Raw genomic sequence first — 27,169 nt, 5'->3', positions numbered from 1 at the left:
TTAAATGTAGTGATTAAGTAGTTAATGTTTAGCCTTTATTGGGTACACATTAAAATATTAGACATTTTTAATAAAACACGGACATACGGTATAAGTGTATAAGACTATGTCTGGTATAAGATTTCTGTCTGTGTTTTAGTAAAAAAATTCTAATCTGTTGATTTTCTATTTTGCACCTCTCTTATAATGGATAATACAATACTATACTTGCTGAGCTAGGAAAGTCCTAAGAAATTAAATGTGTTGTCACAAGACAAAGTGATGTGAAAGCCATAATATTCCTTGTGTGTGCGGTTGGTTGGAAATGCCAGCGCTGCCGGGACACCGGGGATGGGATTTCATGCAGCTTCCAGTTGCTATCATGGTAGAAATCCCATTGGGATTAGGGTGATGTAACCCCTTCACTGCCAGGTGACCTGCAGCCCACGGCACACCCTGACTAAATGACGCAGAGAGGTCAGTGTTAGGGAGTGCAGAGGAACTTCTCTAGACGCTGTGCCTCAGACAGAGCGCGGCAGAGATACCGAGGCAGGCTTCTTACACAAGGCGACGTGGTGGTGTACAGACAGGTAAGATCACACACGGAGGGGGACTGTGCTTTGTCTAGTGTTCGTCTTCAGATGTGGGTTCAATTCTTGAGGGAAGCAATTAATAGTGTTATGCAGACTGGATGTGGCCCGCTGGGTGTGATGGAGGCCCTTGGAGGGCCTGGTTTGAGTCTTCCTGCAGAGCGTCTGGGATAGACAGGTTACCCCGAGATCACTTCATGTTGCATTCTCTTCTCATCCTTTATAAAAGACGCTCGTTCACTCCCCCACCTGGTAGCTCTTGTATAAATAAACGTTATTTACCCCGATTCATCCTCATCACCTTTTTTTTTTATTTTTATTGTAGAATATTCCTGCTCGGTTTATATTTTATTATCTTTTATTTGTACGCAGCCAACATATACGCAGCGCTGTACAATGCAGGAGGGCAATAGCATTGTATGGCAAAGGATAAGACAGACTGAAACAGTAGGAAGGAGGCCCCTGCCTCAAGAGCTTACACTTTAGGAGGGGAGTGGAGACACTGTTTGTGTGTGTGTGTGTGTGTGTCAGGGTGTCAGGTATCCGGTTGCTCTTAAACATACATCCGTCCAGTACGTAATACTTGAAGTATGATAGGGTGAGGTACCTTCATAACTTCAGTATGTCCTATCCATAATAGGTGGAGGGAGACTAGTGTCTAGTGTACCCTGTCGGTATAACACAAGGCAAATCCTGACACAAAATAATCTCCCTACCTGTTGCATAATAGCAGAAATAAGATTGTGGAAAGAGCTCACTTTAGTGGCGATGTGGACACATTTTAGGAGGTCCTCTGATGTGCAGTCCGTTTGAGGTAAGTAGAGCAGCAAAGAGAAGAAAAACGGGGCACCATCCACCTCAAAAAGGGATCCAGAGGGGGCTCACATATAAAAAATACTAAATTACTTTAATGGATCATACAAGGGACCCCTAGAGAGGCAACAGCAACACACAACGCGTTTCGCGCGTTTAGCGCTTCATCATGGTGTGTGTGAGTTTCTTGTTGAGGGTTTGCCTAATATCATCACAGCTCTGGGATGAAAGGAGAAGAAGTCGGGAGAGTGTTGGATAAGTCTCCCTGAGAAAGTGCATCTTTAAGGAACTTTTCCATGTATATAAGGTAGGGGAGAGACTGCGCGTGGTACAGAAAGCCAGAGTTGGGGAGCCGCATGGGAAAGGCCTGGAGGTGGGAGTGAGAGGAAGTAATAAGGGAGCTGGAGAGATGTAGCGTAAGAGCAGAACGCAGACCGCGTGCGGGAGACGACTTGGGAATCGGGAAAGAGATGTTGATGAGCCATGTTATATAAACGCCTGGTAGGGGTCGGGAGTGTGACTGTGTAGGGTGTGAGTAGCCAGTATAGTGACTTACATAGTGGGGCATCGGAGGAGAAGCGGTTAGGGAGGCAAGTGAGCCTGGCAGCGGCAGTTATAATGAGCCGGAGAGGACGTAAGTGAGCCTGGCAGCGGCAGTTATAATGGGCCGGAGAGGAGGTAAGTGATCCTGGCAGCGGCAGTTATTATGGGTCGGAGAGGAGGTAAGTGATCCTGTCAGCAGCAGTTATAATGGGCCGGAGAGGAGGTAAGTGATCCTGTCAGCAGCAGTTATAATGGGCCGGAGAGGAGGTAAGTGATCCTGGCAGCAGCAGTTATAATGGGCCGGAGAGGAGGTAAGTGATCCTGGCAGCAGCAGTTATAATGGGCCGGAGAGGAGGTAAGTGATCCTGGCAGCAGCGGCAGTTATAATGGGCCGGAGAGGAGGTAAGTGATCCTGGCAGCAGCGGCAGTTATAATGGGCCGGAGAGGAGGTAAGTGATCCTGGCAGCAGCGGCAGTTATAATGGGCCGGAGAGGAGGTAAGTGAGCCTGGCAGCGGCAGTTATAATGGGCCGGAGAGGAGGTAAGTGATCCTGTCAGCAGCAGTTATAATGGGCCGGAGAGGAGGTAAGTGATCCTGGCAGTAGCAGTTATAATGGGCCGGAGAGGAGGTAAGTGATCCTGGCAGCAGCAGTTATAATGGGCCGGAGAGGAGGTAAGTGATCCTGGCAGCAGCGGCAGCAGTTATAATGGGCCGGAGAGGAGGTAAGTGATCCTGGCAGCGGCAGCAGTTATAATGGGCCGGAGAGGAGGTAAGTGATCCTGGCAGCAGCGGCAGTTATAATGGGCCGGAGAGGAGGTAAGTGATCCTGGCAGCAGCAGTTATAATGGGCCGGAGAGGAGGTAAGTGATCCTGGCAGCAGCGGCAGTTATAATGGGCCGGAGAGGAGGTAAGTGAGCCTGGCAGCGGCAGTTATAATGGGCCGGAGAGGAGGTAAGTGATCCTGGCAGTAGCAGTTATAATGGGCCGGAGAGGAGGTAAGTGATCCTGGCTGCAGCAGTTATAATGGGTCGGAGAGGAGGTAAGTGATCCTGGCAGCGGCAGTTATAATGGGCCGGAGAGGAGGTAAGTGATCCTGGCAGCAGCAGTTATAATGGGCCGGAGAGGAGGTAAGTGATCCTGGCAGCGGCAGTTATAATGGGCCGGAGAGGAGGTAAGTGATCCTGGCAGTAGCAGTTATAATGGGCCGGAGAGGAGGTAAGTGATCCTGGCAGCGGCAGTTATAATGGGCCGGAGAGGAGGTAAGTGATCCTGGCAGCGGCAGTTATAATGGGCCGGAGAGGAGGTAAGTGATCCTGGCAGTAGCGGCAGTTATAATGGGCCGGAGAGGAGGTAAGTGATCCTGGCAGCGGCAGTTATAATGGGCCGGAGAGGAGGTAAGTGATCCTGGCAGCTGCAGTTATAATGGGCCGGAGAGGAGGTAAGTGATCCTGGCAGCTGCAGTTATAATGGGCCGGAGAGGAGGTAAGTGAGCCTGGCAGCAGCGGCAGTTATAATGGGCCGGAGAGGAGGTAAGTGATCCTGGCAGCGGCAGTTATAATGGGCCGGAGAGGAGGTAAGTGATCCTGGCAGCTGCAGTTATAATGGGCCGGAGAGGAGGTAAGTGATCCTGGCAGCTGCAGTTATAATGGGCCGGAGAGGAGGTAAGTGATCCTGGCAGCGGCAGCAGTTATAATGGGCCGGAGAGGAGGTAAGTGATCCTGGTAGCAGCAGTTATAATGGGCCGGAGAGGAGGTAAGTGATCCTGGTAGCAGCAGTTATAATGGGCCGGAGAGGAGGTAAGTGATCCTGGCAGCGGCAGTCATAATGGGCCGGAGAGGAGGTAAGTGATCCTGGCAGCAGCGGCAGTTATAATGGGCCGGAGAGGAGGTAAGTGATCCTGGCAGCAGCAGTTATAATGGGCCGGAGAGGAGGTAAGTGATCCTGGCAGCAGCGGCAGTTATAATGGGCCGGAGAGGAGGTAAGTGAGCCTGGCAGCGGCAGTTATAATGGGCCGGAGAGGAGGTAAGTGATCCTGGCAGTAGCAGTTATAATGGGCCGGAGAGGAGGTAAGTGATCCTGGCTGCAGCAGTTATAATGGGTCGGAGAGGAGGTAAGTGATCCTGGCAGCGGCAGTTATAATGGGCCGGAGAGGAGGTAAGTGATCCTGGCAGCAGCAGTTATAATGGGCCGGAGAGGAGGTAAGTGATCCTGGCAGCGGCAGTTATAATGGGCCGGAGAGGAGGTAAGTGATCCTGGCAGTAGCAGTTATAATGGGCCGGAGAGGAGGTAAGTGATCCTGGCAGCGGCAGTTATAATGGGCCGGAGAGGAGGTAAGTGATCCTGGCAGCGGCAGTTATAATGGGCCGGAGAGGAGGTAAGTGATCCTGGCAGTAGCGGCAGTTATAATGGGCCGGAGAGGAGGTAAGTGATCCTGGCAGCGGCAGTTATAATGGGCCGGAGAGGAGGTAAGTGATCCTGGCAGCTGCAGTTATAATGGGCCGGAGAGGAGGTAAGTGATCCTGGCAGCTGCAGTTATAATGGGCCGGAGAGGAGGTAAGTGAGCCTGGCAGCAGCGGCAGTTATAATGGGCCGGAGAGGAGGTAAGTGATCCTGGCAGCGGCAGTTATAATGGGCCGGAGAGGAGGTAAGTGATCCTGGCAGTAGCGGCAGTTATAATGGGCCGGAGAGGAGGTAAGTGATCCTGGCAGCGGCAGTTATAATGGGCCGGAGAGGAGGTAAGTGATCCTGGCAGCTGCAGTTATAATGGGCCGGAGAGGAGGTAAGTGATCCTGGCAGCTGCAGTTATAATGGGCCGGAGAGGAGGTAAGTGAGCCTGGCAGCAGCGGCAGTTATAATGGGCCGGAGAGGAGGTAAGTGATCCTGGCAGCGGCAGTTATAATGGGCCGGAGAGGAGGTAAGTGATCCTGGCAGCTGCAGTTATAATGGGCCGGAGAGGAGGTAAGTGATCCTGGCAGCTGCAGTTATAATGGGCCGGAGAGGAGGTAAGTGATCCTGGCAGCGGCAGCAGTTATAATGGGCCGGAGAGGAGGTAAGTGATCCTGGTAGCAGCAGTTATAATGGGCCGGAGAGGAGGTAAGTGATCCTGGTAGCAGCAGTTATAATGGGCCGGAGAGGAGGTAAGTGATCCTGGCAGCGGCAGTCATAATGGGCCGGAGAGGAGGTAAGTGATCCTGGCAGCAGCGGCAGTTATAATGGGCCGGAGAGGAGGTAAGTGATCCTGGCAGCAGCAGTTATAATGGGCCGGAGAGGAGGTAAGTGATCCTGGCAGCAGCGGCAGTTATAATGGGCCGGAGAGGAGGTAAGTGAGCCTGGCAGCGGCAGTTATAATGGGCCGGAGAGGAGGTAAGTGATCCTGGCAGTAGCAGTTATAATGGGCCGGAGAGGAGGTAAGTGATCCTGGCTGCAGCAGTTATAATGGGTCGGAGAGGAGGTAAGTGATCCTGGCAGCGGCAGTTATAATGGGCCGGAGAGGAGGTAAGTGATCCTGGCAGCAGCAGTTATAATGGGCCGGAGAGGAGGTAAGTGATCCTGGCAGCGGCAGTTATAATGGGCCGGAGAGGAGGTAAGTGATCCTGGCAGTAGCAGTTATAATGGGCCGGAGAGGAGGTAAGTGATCCTGGCAGCGGCAGTTATAATGGGCCGGAGAGGAGGTAAGTGATCCTGGCAGCGGCAGTTATAATGGGCCGGAGAGGAGGTAAGTGATCCTGGCAGTAGCGGCAGTTATAATGGGCCGGAGAGGAGGTAAGTGATCCTGGCAGCGGCAGTTATAATGGGCCGGAGAGGAGGTAAGTGATCCTGGCAGCTGCAGTTATAATGGGCCGGAGAGGAGGTAAGTGATCCTGGCAGCTGCAGTTATAATGGGCCGGAGAGGAGGTAAGTGAGCCTGGCAGCAGCGGCAGTTATAATGGGCCGGAGAGGAGGTAAGTGATCCTGGCAGCGGCAGTTATAATGGGCCGGAGAGGAGGTAAGTGATCCTGGCAGCTGCAGTTATAATGGGCCGGAGAGGAGGTAAGTGATCCTGGCAGCTGCAGTTATAATGGGCCGGAGAGGAGGTAAGTGATCCTGGCAGCGGCAGCAGTTATAATGGGCCGGAGAGGAGGTAAGTGATCCTGGTAGCAGCAGTTATAATGGGCCGGAGAGGAGGTAAGTGATCCTGGTAGCAGCAGTTATAATGGGCCGGAGAGGAGGTAAGTGATCCTGGCAGCGGCAGTCATAATGGGCCGGAGAGGAGGTAAGTGATCCTGGCAGCAGCGGCAGTTATAATGGGCCGGAGAGGAGGTAAGTGATCCTGGCAGTGGCAGTTATAATGGGCCGGAGAGGAGGTAAGTGATCCTGTCAGCAGCAGTTATAATGAGCCGCAGAGTACATGGCAGAGGGGAGGAAACTAGAAGCAGATTGCAGCAATCCTGTTGGGATATAATGCGCGCGAGTAAGAATTTGGGTATATTGTTCTGTGCGGAAAGGACATATTTGAGCAATAATGCGGAGGTGGTAACGACATGACTTGGAGAGGTACTGAATGTGCGGTATGAAGGAGAGGGAGGAGTCCAGTAACACCCAGGTATTTATCTTGGGGTATCAGGATTCTGGTGCAGACATCTATTGCACGTGATACATCCCGTATGCCGTTAGGAAGACACAGGGAACGGTTTTTCCCTTGTTGGAAATTCTATATGTAACAGTTTGATACCTCTGCCCTGATCCCCGCAGCGGGGAATCACTGCTGCAGTGTCTCGTCGGTTACATAATTATTGCACGATTCACTGGTGTATTCTGCAAATATCTGTTTCTGTTAAATATAGTGAAAGTGTATGCAATAGTTTGCGAGCAGCATTAAGGGGGATTATTAGGGGCACAACACAGATGGTGCTTAGGACAGTCTGCTTTTCTCTCTCAGTTTATCATTCAAAAAATAAAAATATTTACAAATAGTCTTCACTTTTTCATACTGACCACAGGAAACTTTAATCTGCGTGTCTGTCTTCGTGTCTGTCTCTCTGTCTGCGTGTTTGTCTCTCTGCCTGCGTGCCTGTCTCTCTGTCTGCGTGTCTGTCTCTCTGCCTGCGTGCCTGTCTCTGCCTGCGTGCCTGTCTCTCTGCCTGCGTGCCTGTCTCTCTGCCTGCGTGCCTGTCTCTCTGCCTGCGTGCCTGTCTCTCTGTCTGCGTGTCTGTCTCTCTGTCTGCGTGTCTGTCTCTCTGTCTGCGTGTCTGTCTGTCTGCGTGTCTGTCTCTCTGTCTGCGTGTCTGTCTGTCTCTCTGTCTGCGTGTCTGTCTGTCTCTCTGTCTGCGTGTCTGTCTGTCTCTCTGTCTGCGTGTCTGTCTGTCTCTCTGTCTGCGTGTCTGTCTGTCTCTCTGTCTGCGTGTCTGTCTTTCTCTCTGTCTGCGTGTCTGTCTGCGTGTCTGTCTGTCTCTCTGTCTGCGTGCCTGTCTGTCTCTCTGTCTGTCTCTCTGTCTGCGTGCCTGTCTGTCTCTCTTTCTGTCTCTCTGTCTGCGTGTCTTTCTCTCTGCGTGTCTGCGTGTCTGTCTCTCTGCGTGTCTGTCTCTCTGCGTGTCTGCGTGTCTGTCTCTCTGCGTGTCTGCGTGTCTGTCTCTCTGTCTGCGTGCCTGTCTCTCTGTCTGCGTGCCTGTCTCTCTGTCTGCGTGTCTGTCTCTGTCTGCGTGTCTGTCTCTCTGTCTGCGTGCCTGTCTCTCTGTCTGCGTGCCTGTCTCTCTGTCTGCGTGTCTGTCTCTCTGCCTGCGTGCCTGTCTCTCTGCCTGCGTGCCTGTCTCTCTGCCTGCGTGCCTGTCTCTCTGCCTGCATGCCTGTCTCTCTGCCTGCGTGCCTGTCTCTCTGCCTGCGTGCCTGTCTCTCTGCCTGCGTGCCTGTCTCTCTGCCTGCGTGCCTGTCTCTCTGCCTGCGTGTCTGTCTCTCTGCGTGTCTGCGTGTCTGTCTCTCTGCGTGTCTGCGTGTCTGTCTCTCTGCGTGTCTGCGTCTCTGCGTGTCTGCGTGTCTGTCTCTCTGCGTGTCTGTCTCTCTGCGTGTCTGTCTCTCTGCGTGTCTGCGTGTCTGTCTCTCTGCGTGTCTGCGTGCCTGTCTCTCTGTCTGCGTGCCTGTCTGCGTGTCTGTCTCTCTGTCTGCGTGCCTGTCTGTCTGCGTGTCTGTCTCTCTGTCTGCGTGCCTATCTCTCTGCCTGCGTGCCTGTCTCTCTGCCTGCGTGCCTGTCTCTCTGCCTGCGTGCCTGTCTTTCTGCCTGCGTGCCTGTCTCTCTGCCTGCGTGCCTGTCTCTCTGCGTGTCTGCGTGTCTGTCTCTCTGCGTGTCTGCGTGTCTGTCTCTCTGCGTGTCTGCATGTCTGTCTCTCTGCGTGTCTGCGTGTCTGTCTCTCTGCGTGTCTGCGTGTCTGTCTCTGCGTGTCTGCGTGTCTGTCTCTCTGCGTGTCTGCGTGCCTGTCTCTCTGTCTGCGTGCCTGTCTCTCTGTCTGCGTGCCTGCCTCTCTGTCTGCGTGCCTGTCTCTCTGTCTGCGTGCCTGTCTCTCTGTCTGCGTGCCTGTCTCTCTGTCTGCGTGCCTGTCTCTCTGCCTGCTTGCCTGTCTCTCTGCCTGCGTGCCTGTCTCTCTGCCTGCGTGCCTGTCTCTCTGCCTGCGTGCCTGTCTCTCTGCCTGCGTGCCTGTCTCTCTGCCTGCGTGTCTGTCTCTCTGTCTGCGTGTCTGTCTCTCTGCATGTCTGCGTGTCTGTCTCTCTGCGTGTCTGCGTGCCTGTCTCTCTGTCTGCGTGCCTGTCTCTCTGTCGGCGTGTCAGTCTCTCTGTCTGCATTCTCACACAGATGAGATTTGGCTGGCCCATGTAAACCTGATGGGAGTTCAGCCTTCCAGAAATGTGCTAACTTCAAAGGAGAAAACGTGTTGTGTTTTTTTTTTTTTAAATAAGTGGGAAGTGGGGGTCTCTGGATCTGAACCCTGTTAATTTCAGCTCCGGGGACCCCTGGTTCCAGAGATTCTAGCCTCCATAGGGGGTGCAGGTAGCAGCTCTGCGGGACATTTAAGCCGCCTTTTCGATAGCCCCACACAGAGCGCAGCCTGAGCTGCTCCCGGCACCCACCACGGGGGTAAGTACCTCGGGACGCAGGGGCTCCCGCAGCTGAAATGAAAGGTACACTTCCCTCAGTTATGTGACATGCAGGTTCTTGTGGTAAGTGCAGCATCTGTGCCATGTTCTGTGTTCCTTTGGAATGTGCCTTTATTTAAGCATTCATTCTAAAAATCCCGGTCCTTGTGGCCACGGGGACTCGGGTGCAGAGCCACGGGGACTCGGGTGCAGAGCCACGGGGACTCGGGTGCAGAGCCACGGGGACTCGGGTGCAGAGCCACGGGGACTCGGGTGCAGAGCCACGGGGACTCGGGTGCAGAGCCACGGGGACTCGGGTGCAGAGCCACGGGGACTCGGGTGCAGAGCCGCGGGAATTTGCAGGTCTCAAAGAAATGCTCTAAATTAGTGTGTGTGTGTGTGTGTGTGTGTGTGTTAAGAAGCACAAATCTGTGTTGACATGGAATATTACAGTTGAAATGTGACGCGTTTGGCACTCGCAGACGTGTAGCAAGAACATGCGCTTCTGAGAGATTAACAAATTCTCCCGGAGGTGGGGATCATCTGCTGTAGCCGTTTCATGGTGCCGCATGGAGAGCCACCATCCCGCTAGGTGATCCGGAGTCCTTAACTCAGTCAGCGGGATAGGGGTTACCCCCTGCCGTCCAGGGGAAAGTGACATACAGTTTGAAGCAAAATGTATCCAACCAGTAGAGGACTGTTAGTTTACCCCAGGTGGTGGCACTGGTATCTCGGAGCACAGCCACTCACGGGAGTGGAGTGCAGGACTCATAGCATTTAAATAGTAGCCGGTAAATCCAAAACATGTGATCAGTGTAATCACTGACGGAATACACCCAATAGCATACTATTACACTTATTGATGCTTTTGGGAAAGCAGGTACCAAAAAATACACACCCCTACTGTATAAAAGTGACAGTAAATGTTAGCATAGCATGTTATTAGAATACATTGGGGCGTGATCAGAGTTACTTTTGAATAAATATAGGCATAAGATACAAAAAAAAAAATGTTAACACATGAAATTGAAATGCAATCCAATATGTATAAAGAACGTAATTAAAAAAAAATATTTGAAATGCATCTATAAATACAGTATGTAAAAATAAAAAAGGGCAAAGGGGTGAATAATAAAGACTCCTTCAGGGTTTGGAACAATAAGTGGAAACCACATACAGGAGCCAGCACAGGCATGGGGAATATCCTTTTATATAGATATATAGCTTGCTGCGGTGGTAACTCCTTTATGGCTGAGTAGCATTTAAATCATTTATGTATAGTGAGAGGACAGGGCTGTCCCCTTAAATAAACGCTGCTGTGTGCTGCTGCACCGTTCACATGGACCGATGCATGTCGTGTTCGCTGGATTAGTAAAGGAAATGCAGCTTATGCGTCCTCTCTCAGGACAAAGCTTGCAAAAGGTCTTTCTACAAACCCCACCACGCGTTTCTGCCTTCCCTCCAAAACATGTCGCTTTGTTGCAAAGGGAGAGGAATCTCCTCCAGCGAAAACTATTAACTCTAAAGCAGTTCATCATTGTTTGAGTGCAAAGACCCCATTAGCATGTGAATGGCTGCAGGTTCCCATAATCTGTGAGCAGTTGAAGTACTTCCTTCTTTACTTTAGGAACGCGTTCTGCGTAAATCCCGGCAATGGCAAATGTTGTCTGGGGCTGAAACTCATTTGTACCGTTTGATTCCCAGCGACTCGCTTACCGTTTCTCACGTGACCCTTTATCCCGGTCGTGTCACGTAGGATCCCAACTCATCGTCCGCACTTTTTTTTCTGAGCAAGCACTCGCACTTTTTCTGCGGTTCCTTTCCCACGTGCGTAATATATTTTCCGCCGCCTCGGGAAAAGTCATGAAACGAAAGATTTGCAGGCCAAAAATCCATTGCCAGTGAGAGCAAACTGTAATGGGCCCATGTTTTTATTTTGGGACACGCAGTCGGGATGTGTAATTCCCCTGGAATAGCGCTTCCCATGATAAATACGTAGCCTGTTGCACGCACCCCAGGGAATATCTCTCCCACTCGCCATGCAGGCCGATAACCGACAATCGTCCGTGTCGCAGGGAGGCGTTTCTGCAGCGGATCCGCATGTTCACAGGATAAATCCGCTTGCTATATTGTCTCGCCATTCTGCTGCGTAAAGGGCAAGCGAAATAATCCTGACAGCAGCATCCCCAACGTACATGATGGGTCCTACAAATCTATCCGCTGGAGCCAGCTAGACATGCTTATTGGGTGTCATTTATTCTCCATGGCGACTGTTAATCCATACCTGTGCTGTCAATTTGTGTTTCCAGGTGCAAGCCCTTGTAGGACCATAGTGCGTTAATGACAGTGGAGTATTTAATAAGCAAAAGGTAGCTTAGGTATTTTGTAAAAGTCGAGACATGTAGACTATTTTAAAATATTTCCCTAAACTAAACAAAAGCTTTGGATGGTTTTTACCATCCTTATCTAATCTCTTGGTTATGAAACTGTTGAACCTCAAATTTGCAGTTAAAATGTTTTTAGGGTGTTTATTTATAAAGTAATTGGAAAGCCATGATTAGTGAAACGGAGTGCTGATAAGCACTAAAGCAGGAGGAAATCATTCACTTTTCACAGAACACAAATACAATTATTACTTAAAGAGGGATTCACACTTTTTAAAGATGCTATTTACACAGGCCGTTGTTTTATTATTTTTGTACCTTTGCGTGGTCCCACGGTGTCATACCCGCGGTACGCCTGGTCGTGGTGTTGAGCCCGCGGTACGCCTGGTCGTGGTGTTGAGCCCGCGGTATGCCTGGTCGTGGTGTCATACCCGCGGTACGCCTGGTCGCGGTGTCAAACCCGCGGTATGCCTGGTCGCGGTGTCAAACCCGCGGTATGCCTGGTCGTGGTGTCATACCCGCGGTATGCCTGGTCGCGGTGTCATACCCGCGGTACGCCTGGTCGCGGTGTCATACCCGCGGTATGCCTGGTCGTGGTGTCATACCCGCGGTACGCCTGGTCGAGGTGTCATACCCGCGGTACGCCTGGTCGCGGTGTCAAACCCGCGGTATGCCTGGTCGTGGTGTCATACCCGCGGTATGCCTGGTCGCGGTGTCATACCCGCGGTACGCCTGGTCGCGGTGTCATACCCGCGGTATGCCTGGTCGTGGTGTCATACCCGCGGTACGCCTGGTCGTGGTGTCATACCCGCGGTATGCCTGGTCGCGGTGTCATAACCGCGGTATGCCTGGTCGTGGTGTCATTCCTGCGATATGCCTGGTCGTGGTGTTGAGCCCGCGGTACGCCTGGAAGTGGTGTTGAGCCCGCGGTACGCCTGGTCGTGGTGTTGAGCTCGCGGTACGCCTGGTCGTGGTGTTGAGCCCGCGGTACGCCTGGTCGTGGTGTTGAGCCCGCGGTACGCCTGGTCGTGGTGTTGAGCCCGCGGTACGCCTGGTCGTGGTGTTGAGCCCGCGGTACGCCTGGTCGTGGTGTTGAGCCCGCGGTACGCCTGGTCGTGGTGTTGAGCCCGCGGTACGCCTGGTCGTGGTGTTGAGCTCGCGGTACGCCTGGTCGTGGTGTTGAGCCCGCGGTACGCCTGGTCGTGGTGTTGAGCCCGCGGTACGCCTGGTCGTGGTGTTGAGCCCGCGGTACGCCTGGTCGTGGTGTTGATCCCGCGGTACGCCTGGTCGTGGTGTTGAGCCCGCGGTACGCCTGGTCGTGGTGTTGAGCCCGCGGTACGCCTGGTCGTGGTGTTGAGCCCGCGGTAAGCCTGGTCGTGGTGTTGAGCCCGCGGTAAGCCTGGTCGTGGTGTTGAGCCCGCGGTACGCTCTTTTAAAGGAATACTATAGTGCTTCAAATCCATGGGCTGCAGATTTCTAGGAGTCTTGTTGGTCCCACAGCATAGTGTGGGCAAGGAGATGATAAACATGGATCGAGTGAGTCAACGTCCACATTGCCACATGTTGCTCCTCGTAGCCCCTCCCCTTACTACCCCCCATTGCCCTGTATAGCCCATCCCCATAGCTCCTCCCATTGCTTCATATAGCCCCCTTAGCTCCTCCCATTGCTTCATATAGCCCCCCTTAGCTCCTCCCATTGCTTCATATAGCCCCTCTTAGCTTCTCCCATTACCCCGTATTGCCCCTCCCCTTACCTCCTTCCGTTGCCCTGTATGGCCCCTCCCCTTACCTCCTCCTATTGCCCGTATAGCCCCTCCCCATATCTCCTATTGCCCCATATAGCCGCTCCCTTGATCTCTCGCAGTTTCAGGCCTCACTGGTTACATGGGGCGTGTGTACCAGCTCTTCAGGTGCATATACTTCAGATGTGAAGCAGTCGTACTGGTCCTCACGGTACCTCTAGCCATATTTATCTGGCGTAGTCGGGGTGGGATAATAAATGTAGTATGCACAGAGACAATGTTTTCTAAGCATCTCTTCCTGAGAAAGGGATGGACCAGACATTCCTCCTCACACGACTTCAGAGGGGAACCCCTCAATTCTGTTGATTTTTTTTTCTTCTTCCCAAAGCCTGACATCCTCATCAAGATCACAGTAGGCCGGCTTTGTTTGCTTTCTGTTGAACGCTTGATAAGATTTTCCCCCCATTGTTTACTGAAGCAAGGACAGAACTTGCCAGAGTCTGGTTAGGTTTTTGTAAAGCGACAATACGGTCATTGTCTGCTGCTGAATAATTGTGGCTGCTTTTTGTACGACGAGGACTAAGGCTTGGGCTGTGAACGGATTCCTTCTTAGCGTGAAAGGGGACTAATCCATGTAAATACAGGCGAAAAATAAAGCTTTACAGAAAAAGGGAAAGGCTGCTAAGCAGGAGGGCAGAGGTCAGCAATTTAACCTTTAGCCTAACAAATAAGAAGCATGAATTGGTTTACAAAAGGGAGCTCCTGTGATCTGTCAGTTTTTCTATTCAGGGCAGTGCCAGGATTGGAAACTGACAGGCACTGCCTTTTAACTGCATGTTAAACTTCACGTGAAAACTCGGGCATGGGCTCCCCAGCCGGGGGGTAAGAGCCAAACTCTGGGTTGCACTTTCCATCCACAGGGTAAGAGCCAAACTCGGGCATAGGCTCCCCGAGCTGTGGGGTAAGAGCCAAACTCTGGGTTGCACTTCCCATCTGCGGTGTAAGAGCCAAACTCAGGAGTGGGCTCCCCAGCCGCGGGGTAAGAGCCAAACTCTGGGTTGCACTTCCCATCTGCAGGGTAAGAGACAAACTCAGGAGTGGGCTCCCCATCTGCAGGGTAAGAGACAAACTCAGGAGTGGGCTCCCCATCTGCAGGGTAAGAGACAAACTCGGGAGTGGGCTCCCCATCTGCAGGGTAAGAGACAAACTCGGGAGTGGGCTCCCCATCTGCAGGGTAAGAGACAAACTCGGGAGTGGGCTCCCCATCTGCAGGGTAAGAGACAAACTCGGGAGTGGGCTCCCCATCTGCAGGGTAAGAGACAAACTCGGGAGTGGGCTCCCCCAGCCACAGGGTAATAGCCAAACTCAGGAGTGGGCTCCCCCAGCTGTGGGGTAAGAGCCAAACTCTGGGTTGCACTTCCCATCCACGGGGTAAGAGACAAACTTGGGAGTGGGCTCCCCCAGCCATGGGGTAAGAGCCAAACTCTGGCGTGGGCTCCCCCAGCTGCGGGGTAAGAGCCAAACTCGGGCTGTTGGCTGAATAATTCTGTTTTCAGCCAGTTAGTCGCCATTTAAATACACAAGTCTGTTGCGAAGCCCAACTGTGTAAGCTGAGTCTTGTTGCAGTCACCACATGGATTTTTTTCCTTATATATAAAGATGTGTGGAGCAGCACAGGATTCTGTCTCTGATATACTCTGATATATTGCCGGACGAGCCTTACAGACACTCTGCCTGTAACTAAAGGTAGAAACCGTTAAGTGCTAGTAAAGAAAAACATCCAACTTTTCCCCCACGTCAGTGACTGGTTTCACTGCCTAATGATCCCAAGGTTACACTGTGATCTCGGACATAAACAAACAATTAGCCCATGCTGCTAAATACTTTGCTCTACTATGTCCTTCTCAGATGCTTTTGTTTTGGGAAGGATTGCAGGTGGTGAGGAGATCTAGCATTGTATAGTGCCTCAAGCCCCCCCAAACAGGTCAGGTTTTAAGCATATCCCTGCTTCAGCACAGGTAGCTCAGTCAAAGACTTACACTAATTGAGCCACCTATGCTGCATCAGGGATTTCCTTAAAACCTCACCTGTTGGTGGCCCTTGAAGACTGGAGTTGGCTAGTCAACGACTGAGCCACTGATTGAGCCACCTGTACTAAAGCAGGGATCCCTAATACCCGGCCTGTTGGGGAGTCTTGAGGACTGGAGTTGAGCACCCCGGGGTTAGAGTGAGTTCCATCCCACCTTAGTGACTCGCACTCCATGTGATCTTATAAAGCTCACATTATCCTTTTTGTTTTGTGTCTGCAATTACGTTAAAAAAAAACCCAAACCTTTATCTCAGTCCTTCCTGGTAATAGGGTCGGAGCGGAACGGTAGGAATAACATGTTGGTGTTTGTGTTCTGTACTTAAGGTGGGGAGGGGGTGTCATTTTTCCAGCAAGCAGCCTTTCCATCCCCGGGCTACTTGCTTGGGGTAGCAAATGAAAGTGATGGGAAGCACAGGCCCGTCTTAACAGCATTATAGGCCCCCGGGCAAAGCAGTGCACTGGGCCCCGCCAACTCTCCGCTACAAGTCATAATTTTTCTCCTACCGAGTTAGCGGGAGATGTGAATGTTGAGGCGGGGGATCGGAAAATGAGTGTTAAATTCTGCTCTGTGCATAGATTAGCATGGGGCCCCTATGCTCGTGGGGCCCCCGGGCAACTGCCCAGTGTGCCCATGCGTTAAGACGGCACTGGGGAAGCATGAAGGCATGTTGCAGTGATATTGGGGTGCGGATGTATAGAGAGCCCGTGTATATGACGCATTACGAGGAATTGGTATTTATTTTCTGGTTTGAGTTGGGGTCCTGTCTGCTTATAAGCACCTTAAAGCTTTGAGGGTTTTAACAATCTTCATTTAAAACCTTCTGGTTATCACACAGTTATCCGTCTTCAAAACTACAGGCAAATTGTACTTTGTTCTGGCCGTTGTTCGTATAGTAATTAATGAAGCCGTCATTGACACAAACGGATTATTTTCAGCAGACCGAGACAAAGGAAACTTGTTCATTTTAACAGATTGCAAATAAATAAAGCAGTTATTTTAAGGGTGATTTGACTCTTTCTAAGGAAGTGTGTTTTGACACCTGCTAGGTGAGACTGCAGGATGTAGTGTACAAGAAGCTTCTCCGTCACTCGCACTGCCGGAGAACGGGCAGATCTGTGAACAAGGACTAGTATTAAAGCTGCACTTCCATATCTGCACATTAGCGCCTCCTGCAGTGCTAGTTCAGGTGACAGTGTTAATGGCACCGCTGCTTTGTGTAATCAGAATCGGCATGTCCCTTATTTATGTCTTAAGGTTACAGAATGCTCTAAATGTTCCTGTTTTATACAGCACGGCTTTGTGTCCCAAACTCCCGTACAGCTGTGCGTTCTGTGAATGGGCATCCATAGGAAACCCTTCATGGAGTGTTCTTTATGTGCACACGTTGAATGGTACTTTATTTGCCATCGCATTTTCTACCAATTACGGCAGCAAGAATATTGATTATGAGCAATTCAACAGCTGCTTCGAAAGAATATTGTATAGATTTGCCGACCGACGGAGGAGTAGCAGTAAGAGTCAAACTCCCCCAGCATAGGAAGTGTTGGACATGACAGGTTGGGTATCTTTGTGGTGTTTGTGTCTGTTCTGAGGACGGTGTGAAAATAAGTGGATTCCTGTGTCTGTGAAGGTGCTCTCATTTCCATTCACACTCATTATTCCTGTCAGTGGCGTGTTATACCGACCTACAGCTCACATGCTCCGAATTCAGAATCGTAGGTTACTAATCTCATCGCCTTACAGCTGCTAGAACATGACATTGTGTTCTGTTGGGTTTTTATACAGAGAATGGTTTGCAGAGGAGGCGTATGCATTATACAGGTGGTAATTAAAAAACACATCGCCATGCAGTTGGGATTGAGAAGTACAACTGGGAGAGAGAAATATTTAATCTCTGCATATCACAGACACACACGCTGTACATGATCAATGAAAGGGTTTAAAGCTTCTACTTGGATGTTTTATGTATACACAACAGCTACAGGAATGACATAAAATACAATAATTCTCAGCGTGCATGTTCTGTGTCCAGGTGTATTACCCGTTACAGATTCATCATTTTATCCACGTGCAGTTAAAGCGGCAATACCTCCACTCCATATTTCTATTTGTACAGAATTGGAACCAGGAGGTCCCCAGGAGCTGGACCGCTCTGTTCCATATGTTCAGGAAGCCACCAGTTCCCAAGATACTTACTTTTGTATGTCCCGGTGTTCCTTTATTTATTTATAATGTTTTACCAGCAAGTAATACATTGAGAGTTATCTCTTGTATTCAAGTATGTCCTGGGCGCAGAGTTATGATGGGATCACACGGTTACATTAAATGAACAGAGGATATACAAGACATTGCATGAACAGTTAAAGATAATGTTATAGGTGTATGTAACAGTTACAGACCAGATTAAAATGTGAGACAGCTGAAGTCTTCTGGTGGCTTTGAGAGTCTCCAGTAGGTTGTTCCAGTTTTGGGGTGCACGGTAAGAGGAGGAGCGGCCGGATACTTTGTTGAACCGTGGGACCATGAACAGTCTTTTGGAGTCTGTTCTCGGGTGATAAGAGCTGGGTGTGGTAGGGTTGAGGAGCTTGTTCAGATAGGCTGGTCTAGTAGCTTCTCCAGAAAGTCTTTGAAAGCAAGACAGGAAAAACATACAGCTCAACTCTGTTATAGCGCGATCCACTACAGCGCAGATCCGCTTATAACGCGGGTTTGAGCGTGCTTCCGATTTAAGCAGGTCTCCTACCTTTCTTTTTCTGTGCTCTTGCTGCTGGCGCCCCCTCCTCGGCTCCAGCATTAAATGACCCAGAGGGGTCATGTGGCATCATGTCACCATGGCAACGTGACGTCACGTGACCCCGCGGGTCATTTGACGCCGAGGAGGTGGGGGCGCCGGCAGCAAGAGCACACAATCGGATGCCCCTATGGTGGAGTTTAAAGTTGTCCCGGTGGCTCTTGCCAGTATCCTCTCTAATGCCGGGGTAGGCAGTGCTGCTGGAGACACAGCTGGGAAGCTCAGCCTGGCACAGAGTGCTCATGAATGTGTCATCACCTGCCAATTCCCTCAGCAGTTGCAGAAGTACAGTAAGTCAAGATATGAGAATGAAGCTTCTTGTTACTGTGGGAACATATTTCTTGGATACTTGCATGTAGCTGCCCCATGACTCTGAGATATGTGTCAAGGCAAGACACACACATTTTAAACCTGCAGCCATATGTAAAGTCGCAGGTTTCTATTGTCTGCCACAGCAAGCCTGACCCTGCCGCCACTTTGTGTCCATTGGACAAACTTTCTTTCCTTGTGGACCACGCTAGTTTTATTTTGCGAGCTAGGAGGATCTCAGGGCTGCTGCTTTAACCACTTTTGTTGTAAATATAAGATGGGAAATCGGCTTGAAGAATTAGCACCCAACAAATCACCACCACCATAAGGATTACAAAATGGACATTAGACTCTGGTAGTGACCAACATTTATTAAATTCAGAAACACTAATGATTTTATTCCTTCTCCCATCATTGGTGCAGGGGGGCTTATTAGGTTAATGTAAACACACACACACACTTTCTATTGTGCACGTGAGGAGTTCCGTTACGATTAAATCTCGTAAGTGTGGCTGGTATTCCTGATGGTTCACATTGACTGTGCTATTGCATGGTAACCCAACTAACAAGGTGCTCTATGCTAACGGTCCCTCTGGGGTTATCACCGGATCCTAAAACAACTGCAGAGTTTCAATGAGTTGGTGTTGTTATTTCCCAACCCCTACGATAACACAACTCCAGGTTGCCACTGAGTTATAAATAAGGGGATTACTGTGTATGCAATGTAGCAAGATACTGATAATATTAACTCATAGTAACCCCTTGTGGTCATGCAACACATGGTACTCTCCTTCAGCACTGGAGGGCTAGATACAAGTCTACATACATCTCTATGTGCAATCACAAGTGTAGTGATGCATCTGATTTTCATAGATGTTTCACCGTGGATAGGATGAACATGGGGCTGAGCCGGCGTCGTGGCCCCGCCCCCTCATCATGGCTGCGCCCACCTGGTCCATTTTGGCCACGCCCCTGCGCCTCAGAACGCTGTCTCCAGCGGAACCTTAGCCGAACCCCTTGTCGCGGTAATTTTTTCCCACTATCCGGTTATAACACGATCGCATCGGGTGGACCCCGAGCACTGCGTTATAACGGGGTTCAGCTGTACTTTGTGCCTTGATTCAAGAGATGGTCAATCTAGTTGTTTGAGCATTTTGCAGTGATGTGTGTTGTAGTTCCATTGTAGGACAAAGCGGCATATTGAGTTGTAGAGGGTGTCTAGTTTGCTAAGGATGGTTCGGGGTCCCGTGCCTTATACTATGACCACATAGTCTATAGTTGGTATTAGCATCTGTTGTGTGATGCGATTTGTGACCAACGGGCTTAGGGAGGATTTGTTCCTATAAAGTACACCTAGTTTGGCATAGGTTTTGGATGTCAAACCATATGCCCAGATATTTAAATCTCATGACTGGTTAGACTGGTGTTAAACTTGGTTCTAATCTGTAGTTCTGTCATTGGCAGCTTTAGAAATTTAGCTGTAGTCCCAAATATCATTGTTACAGTTTTGCCAGTGTTGAAAATCACTTTGTTTTGGGAAATCCAGTTTTCGAGTCTTGAAAAATCAGATTGGATTCCTGGTCCTTTTTGGAAAATTAATCTGGCCGTCCTCCAAGCTTCTGTCCCATGGGCCAATAGGAAGGCACAATTTCATCAGAACATGACATGGCAGCATCCTATTGGCCGGATTCTCTGAATTTAGTAAGCGATAAGTGAACATTTTGCCCTAAAATGTTGCTACTTTTCTCTTGGATCCCATTTCTATGCTGGTTTCTCGTGATAGCTGTTGGCAATTCTCACTGTGTGCTGGGTACGAAGTTTCCATGATTCTTCCTTATTTTGCAGAGTGTGGATCTTTTTCAAGCCATTCTGCGCCGGTTTAAGTTATGACACCTTCCGATGCCCAACATGCACCTTGCAGCCCATTAATACGAGTTATAGTGTGCAATAAAACAGCGTGTTCAGTCTGTGAGGTTTTCCTACCACAAACGTCCCGAACAGCCACCTCTGTACTCCTGATTCTGGTGCATGTTGCAGAGACATACGAGAAAAAATCCAGATCAGGGTTCTGGAGAGAAGTCCAGAAGGATCTGAGAATGTAGACCTATTCCTGTCTGCGTCCACTGCAGAGTTGTTATTGTTGTGCTAGGAGTTAACATTTCTTAAAGGAATTATTATTTTATTATTCTTTTTCATGCCTGCAGTACAGTCCTTGGACCTGTTGCTGTGAGTGTGTGTTTAGACTCTGCGTCGAGAGCCAGGGTAAAACTTTTTAAATCCAGGCCCCTTCATTTTTATAATCTCCAGATCTGTGACTTACTGTACAACCTAACCCTGACCTGTGACCCTCTGTACAACATAACCCAGATCTGTGACTTACTGTAAAACCTAACCCAGATCTGTGACTTACTGTACAACCTAACCCAGACCTGTGACTTACTGTACAACCTAACCCAGACCTGTGACTTACTGTACAACCTAACCCAGACTTGTGACTTACTGTACAACCTAACCCAGACCTGTGACTTACTGTATATCCTAACCCAGATCTGTGACTTACTGTACAACCTAACCCAGACCTGTGACTTACTGTACAACCTAACCCTGACCTGTGACCCTCTGTACAACATAACCCAGACCTGTGACTTACTGTACAACCTAACCCAGATCTGTGACTTACTGGACAACCTAACCCAGATCTGTGACTTACTGTACAACCTAACCCAGACCTGTGACTTACTGTACAACCTAACCCAGACCTGTGACTTACTGTACAACCTAACCCAGATCTGTGACTTACTGTACAACCTAACCCAGATCTGTGACTTACTGTACAACCTAACCCAGATCTGTGACTTACTGTATAACCTAACCCAGACCTGTGGCTTACTGTACAACCTAACCCAGACCTGTGACTTACTGTACAACCTAACCCAGACCTGTGACTCTCTGTACAACCTAACCCAGATCTGTGACTTACTGTGCAACCTAACCCAGACCTGTGACTTACTGTACAACCTAACCCAGACCTGTGACTCTCTGTACAACATAACCCAGATCTGTGACTTACTGTACAACCTAACCCAGACCTGTGACTTACTGTACAACCTAACCCAGACCTGTGACTTACTGTACAACCTAACCCAGACCTGTGACTTACTGTACAACCTAACCCAGACTTGTGACTTACTGTACAACCTAACCCATATCTGTGACTTACTGTACAACCTAACCCAGACCTGTGACTTACTGTACAACCTAACCCATATCTGTGACTTACTGTACAACCTAACCCAGACCTGTGACTTACTGTACAACCTAACCCAGATCTGTGACTTACTGTACAACCTAACCCATATCTGTGACTTACTGTACAACCTAACCCAGACGTGTGACTTGCTGTACAACCTAACCCAGATCTGTGACTTACTGTACAACCTAACCCAGACCTGTGACTTACTGTACAACATAACCCAGATCTGTGACTTACTGTACAACCTAACCCATATCTGTGACTTACTGTACAACCTAACCCAGACGTGTGACTTGCTGTACAACCTAACCCAGATCTGTGACTTACTGTACAACCTAACCCAGACCTGTGACTTACTGTACAACATAACCCATATCTGTGACTTACTGTACAACCTAACCCAGATCTGTGACTTACTGTACAACCTAACCCAGACCTGTGACTTACTGTACAACCTAACCCAGACCTGTGACTTACTGTACAACCTAACCCAGACCTGTGACTTACTGTACAACCTAACCCAGACCTGTGACTTACTGTACAACCTAACCCAGACCTGTGACTTACTGTACAACCTAACCCAGACCTGTGACTTACTGTACAACCTAACCCAGCCCTGTGACTTACTGTACAACCTAACCCAGATCTGTGACTTACTGTACAACCTAACCCAGATCTGTGACTTACTGTACAACCTAACCCAGACCTGTGACTTACTATACAACCTAACCCAGATCTGTGACTTACTCTACAACCTAACCCAGACCTGTGACTTACTGTACAACCTAACCCAGACCTGTGACTTACTGTACAACCTAACCCAGATCTGTGACTTACTGTACAACCTAACCCAGACCTGTGACTTACTGTACAACCTAACCCAGACCTGTGACTTACTGTACAACCTAACCCAGACCTGTGACTTACTGTACAACCTAACCCAGACCTGTGACTTACTGTACAACCTAACCCAGATCTGTGACTTACTGTACAACCTAACCCAGATCTATGCGTTTCTACGAACAGGATTAAATAATCCCACTGCATTGTACATGTAAAACCTATGTATATCTCTCTGGTGCATTAGGATTGTCGTAACATCCATTTCCAACATGTTTCTTTGTGCTGCCGGTGTGCACACTGCTTTACAAAGCAGAATAACGTATTCCTTTTTAAACCCTTCACTGCCCGGGAGACTTTGTATGTCATTCAGCTACTGCCCTGCTCCGATAGTGATGGAGTTAAATATATTCATGCTTATTTCAGGGTTCGAAGAGTCTGTAACAACTGGTAGCAGAAGACTCTTTAAAATGGCAATCCTGCTTTACCAGGGGGTCCTCTGGGGGGAACGCACATTATTTGTAGCTCCGGGGAGCTCCTTTTCCCATCATACTGATGGTTTAAATGCCTACTGTATGTGTTCGTCCTCTTTAGTGAAATCAAAATGCCTGCCCAAACTTGCGGGTCCCGCAGCCGCAACTAATTGCTAAATAACGGGGTTTAGCTCCAGATTGACCGTCTGCTTCAAATTCTTTAAAAAAAAATTATATATATATATATATATATATACATTGAAATTTGACAAGATTAAGGCATTCAATAAGTGCAAACCTGCTTTAAAGGCACTTTGGTTTAACATAGATTAGTTTGTCATCTTTTTAGATAGGAAAGGTATACAGGGATATAGCAAATAAGTATACATGGGAAGGATGTTGATCCAGGGATTAATCTGATTGCCAATTATTGGAGTCAGGAAGGAATTTATTTTTCACTTTGAGATATCATTGGATGATTTGACACTGGGGTATTTAGTTTGCCTTCCTCTGGATCAATAAGTAAGTATAGATATAGGATAAAGTATCTGTCGTTTAATTTAGCATAGGGTGAGCTTGATGGATGTCTGTCTTTTTTCAACCTCCTATATTATGTAACTATGTAATTCAAAGGGGTTGGGTCGCCATCTTGACTTGCTTATTTGTTAATCAATTGTTATTACCGCGAGTGATATTTGAGGTAGGTAGCTGTATATTGCTGCACTCTCTCCCGTAGCCTCCATGGCTGCTTTTCCTATTCCACAGTACGGCTGTGCAATAGAAAGTAAAAAAGGCGCAGACTGCGGGTCTCTCCGAGAACCAGAGCCCATCACTTCTCTCCTCCCAAATATCTCTTCTGTCCATAAACAAAAGAGCCACGAGAAGGGGTGAGCAGGGGGCGCGGCAGGAAGGGGTTCTGCAAAACACATATTTTAAGATTTTAGAGATTGCGGCGGCGTAAATTGCACATTCATACTTTTGTATTCGTGGTTACTCTGAACTTTGTTGACCATTTGATTATTTTATGTTGGTGCCGGACGCCACAGATTTTGTTTTGCTGTAAACTTCAAGGCCATGATTGGTAATATTTTAATAAAGCACTAGAATTCTTTCAAAATACAATAAGCTGCCCATGTAGCCCCATTTTCCCCCTCCCCCCCCCCCCACAATTCTCCTTAGAAACAGCCCTGGTACCGGGGGTCACCGCTGGAAATGAAGCCCACCCTTCCATTCAAGTCGCAAATGGAGCCTTCATTTCTGTCCTCGGCCCCCTTGAAATAATTTTTTTCTAAAAGGATTTGTTTGTAAACAGTTATTTTCCTCATTTCGGGGTCTCTCCGACCTTTTATTCACGGTACTCCCACCTGTTTAGAAGTTCGGCTTAACCAATTATGGCGTGTTTCTCTAAAAGCAATCGTGCATCATTATTTTGTACAGCACAAACACCCCACCAGGCTCGGCCTTTCATTGTCGCTCACATGGCCGTGGACTGAGAGATCAAAGCGACCGGAATTCACGTTCACAATATAACCTGAACCTACATATAGCATCGTGTTTTGGTACTAATCAGGTACAATGTAAGAAGAAACGCACCATTGTTCTTTCAATGGGATACTTTGTATTGGCTTTTCCCCTGTTTGTACTTATGGCAACGAGCTTTGCACAAACCCATTTCAATAAGGTTCAAATTAATAGAGAGGAGTTTGAATAAGACAGACTCGTGTTGGAACCTCAATGCGCGTCCTTCGTATTTACTTTAACCTTTTGAAAACCCTAACAAACCTCTTACGGTTCCATAATAATTATCATGTTAAAACTTCTGTGCGTTTTAGAGGAATGTTTTTTTTTTTTTTTTTTTTTTTTTTTTTAAACCCCAAAAGAAATTTAATGAGAGGAGACAAAGAAACTTCAAAGGGGTTTTCCCTGTGATTGTAGTGTTAGAAGTATTGCTAGAAAATAGGTTACATGTCTCTGTGTAATGTGGAATACTCATTAGCTGCTCATTTTAATGCCATTCCAAGGGAACCTATAACACTGCATTCATTGCCTTTAAGCAAAGCCTAAATGAATCTCTTTAAATGTTTGTTTCTTCATTTGTGGTCTCATTGAGGCACTGACATTCTGTTGAACCACCCTAAAGAGAGAATAAGAAACGACGGGTGTGTTTAGGGTTGGCTTTGATGAGAAGTTATTCTTTGGAGAGGTTTGGTGGCTTTGCCGTCATTGATAACATTTTGTTTGACCAACGAAAGGGCTAAACTTTGATGTGGTACCTAGGCCTTGATGCCTGTTTTTGATGTTTTTACGGTGTCCTGTTGCAAAGAAACAACTAACACTTTATTCTCATGTCTGTCTGACAATATACACAGCACTGAATAAAGTAGGAATCGTTGGTGACACCATTCCACACTCGTGTGTTTTTCAGCTACTCTTCCGTAGTCCAGAAATACGATGAATTCCTGTTTGTACTGAAAACTATTCAAAATGATTGAAACATACCAATACTTGTCTGGTCTTTAAAGAAGGTGTTTTATGGTGCGGGCGGGATGTGTATCAATGTCTCATGGCTGCAAAATTAGGGAAAAAATAGAGTATTAAACTGCACCTTTTTTACTTACGAAAGGGAGTCCCATTGAAGGCTTTGAGATCTCTCTGGTGGATAAATGTGGTGCACTTTTGTGCTCCAGTTTCACAGCCGGGAGACTGACCCTTCGAATGTAATAGTATCAGTAGCTGCGCTGGGGATTATTGTATTCTCGTGTATCTCATTTGTCAGTGGACACTAACCCAATGGAATGGAAGTTGGTGGCCATCCACCACTTGCAACGATTTGCTTTTCCTTCCTTCCGTACTGATTTTCTTTCCCTCATCCTCCACCTCCACGCAGGAAGATTGGGGGAATGTATTAACATATATACCGAACAGAAAAGAATTACCGACAAATACAGATGTATGTAATGTTATGTCACCTGTTGTTGCACTGTAACATGTTACCACTGTTGCCCATTTTAGCTCATTATGCAATTTGGAATTGAATTCAATGTAATGCCTTACCACACGATAATGAGTGCAATAACGTGGGACATCTGTATTTCTTCTTCGCCCTTTGGCAGTGCTTAACGGTGGAATGGAGCTCTTTCCCTGGGTTGGACAGGATTCAACTTCTGCTGCACCTTTTATAAAATGACCCACCCTCCGCCATTAATCTTCATGGCACATTTTTTAGTTTTTCATTTCTAGCTTCAATAGAGAAGCTGACGTTCCTTACAAAGCCTCCCTGCCGAGATAGCACAGGGGAAGGTTGACTGTGGCCGTCCTCTTCAAAGCCCAAGAGACTTATCAAGTGGCTGTATGTTGGGACACCCTCTCTCGTGTAGACGCTGAGCTCTCGGCAGGTTAGGTCTGGTTTCGCGTTTTTTTTTGGCTGAAGGTGACATCGCTAGTATCAGCGTCTATTCCGGCTATGGAAGATCGGCCTTGGCAGGTTTGTGCAGTGGTATTCGGAGTAGCGGGCGGCTCCTTCCCCACCTCTTTCTCTCCCCCCACCCCCCCCCCCCCAACTTTGTTATATATACACCACTTGGGACCGGACAACAGAAGTGACGTCAGATGCCGACTGAGGTGATGGGATCTACAGGAAGATTTGTGCTCTAGACTAGAGCTGGTCTTTGGGGTTTCCAGCATTTTAACAAGGTAGCACCTATGCACGCAATCCCTCAATACCATTACTTCATCTATTTTGGGTTCTATATGGATGGCAGTATATTTAAATACTCGTTTTTTTTTGCAGAACATGTCCAATATCCCCGAATTTCCTATGGAGACAGACAACTACAAAATTCAAGCATTGAATCAGTGCTTTTTGTGATCGACCTATGCCTGTTGAGACCAAAAAGGAATATTGCACTGGTTGTGCCATAGAATAGCAGAAGAATCTTCATCAACATTTATTGAAATATATAATTGGTGCAAAATACTTTAAATCACATTACGCAATGTCCAAGGATGCTGACCCTGGATATATGTATGGCCACTTAGAAAAGACCTCTTCTGACTGGGAGGAATATCTGGATTTAGACCAGTTAGAGTGCTCCTCGCAGGGGGAAGGGGGAGCTTAAGGAAGATTTAAACTTATTTTTTCTCGCTACGATATAAAAAAAATGTAATAAAATCTATCCGTAGTGTGATAAAGTGATTACAAATAAATCCTAAAGAAACAGGATAACATGTTTTTCGGGGTCAGAATAATTCAGAAGTAAAT

The 27,169-nt window shown here is 48.4% G+C and overlaps 1 protein-coding gene across 9 annotated transcripts in view; it reads left to right on the top strand.

Moving 5' to 3' along the window:
- Nucleotides 1-27,169, top strand: part of DENND1A (DENN domain containing 1A) — a 514,179-nt gene that overhangs the window by 236 nt on the left and 486,774 nt on the right. The gene's annotated exons all lie outside the window — the stretch shown is intronic.

Source organism: Ascaphus truei, chromosome 21, assembly GCF_040206685.1.
Source record: "Ascaphus truei isolate aAscTru1 chromosome 21, aAscTru1.hap1, whole genome shotgun sequence".
Classification (NCBI taxonomy): Eukaryota; Metazoa; Chordata; class Amphibia; order Anura; family Ascaphidae; genus Ascaphus; species Ascaphus truei.
The sequence above is the reverse complement of the archived record's forward strand: the minus strand, read 5'-3'. Positions and strand labels throughout refer to the sequence as shown.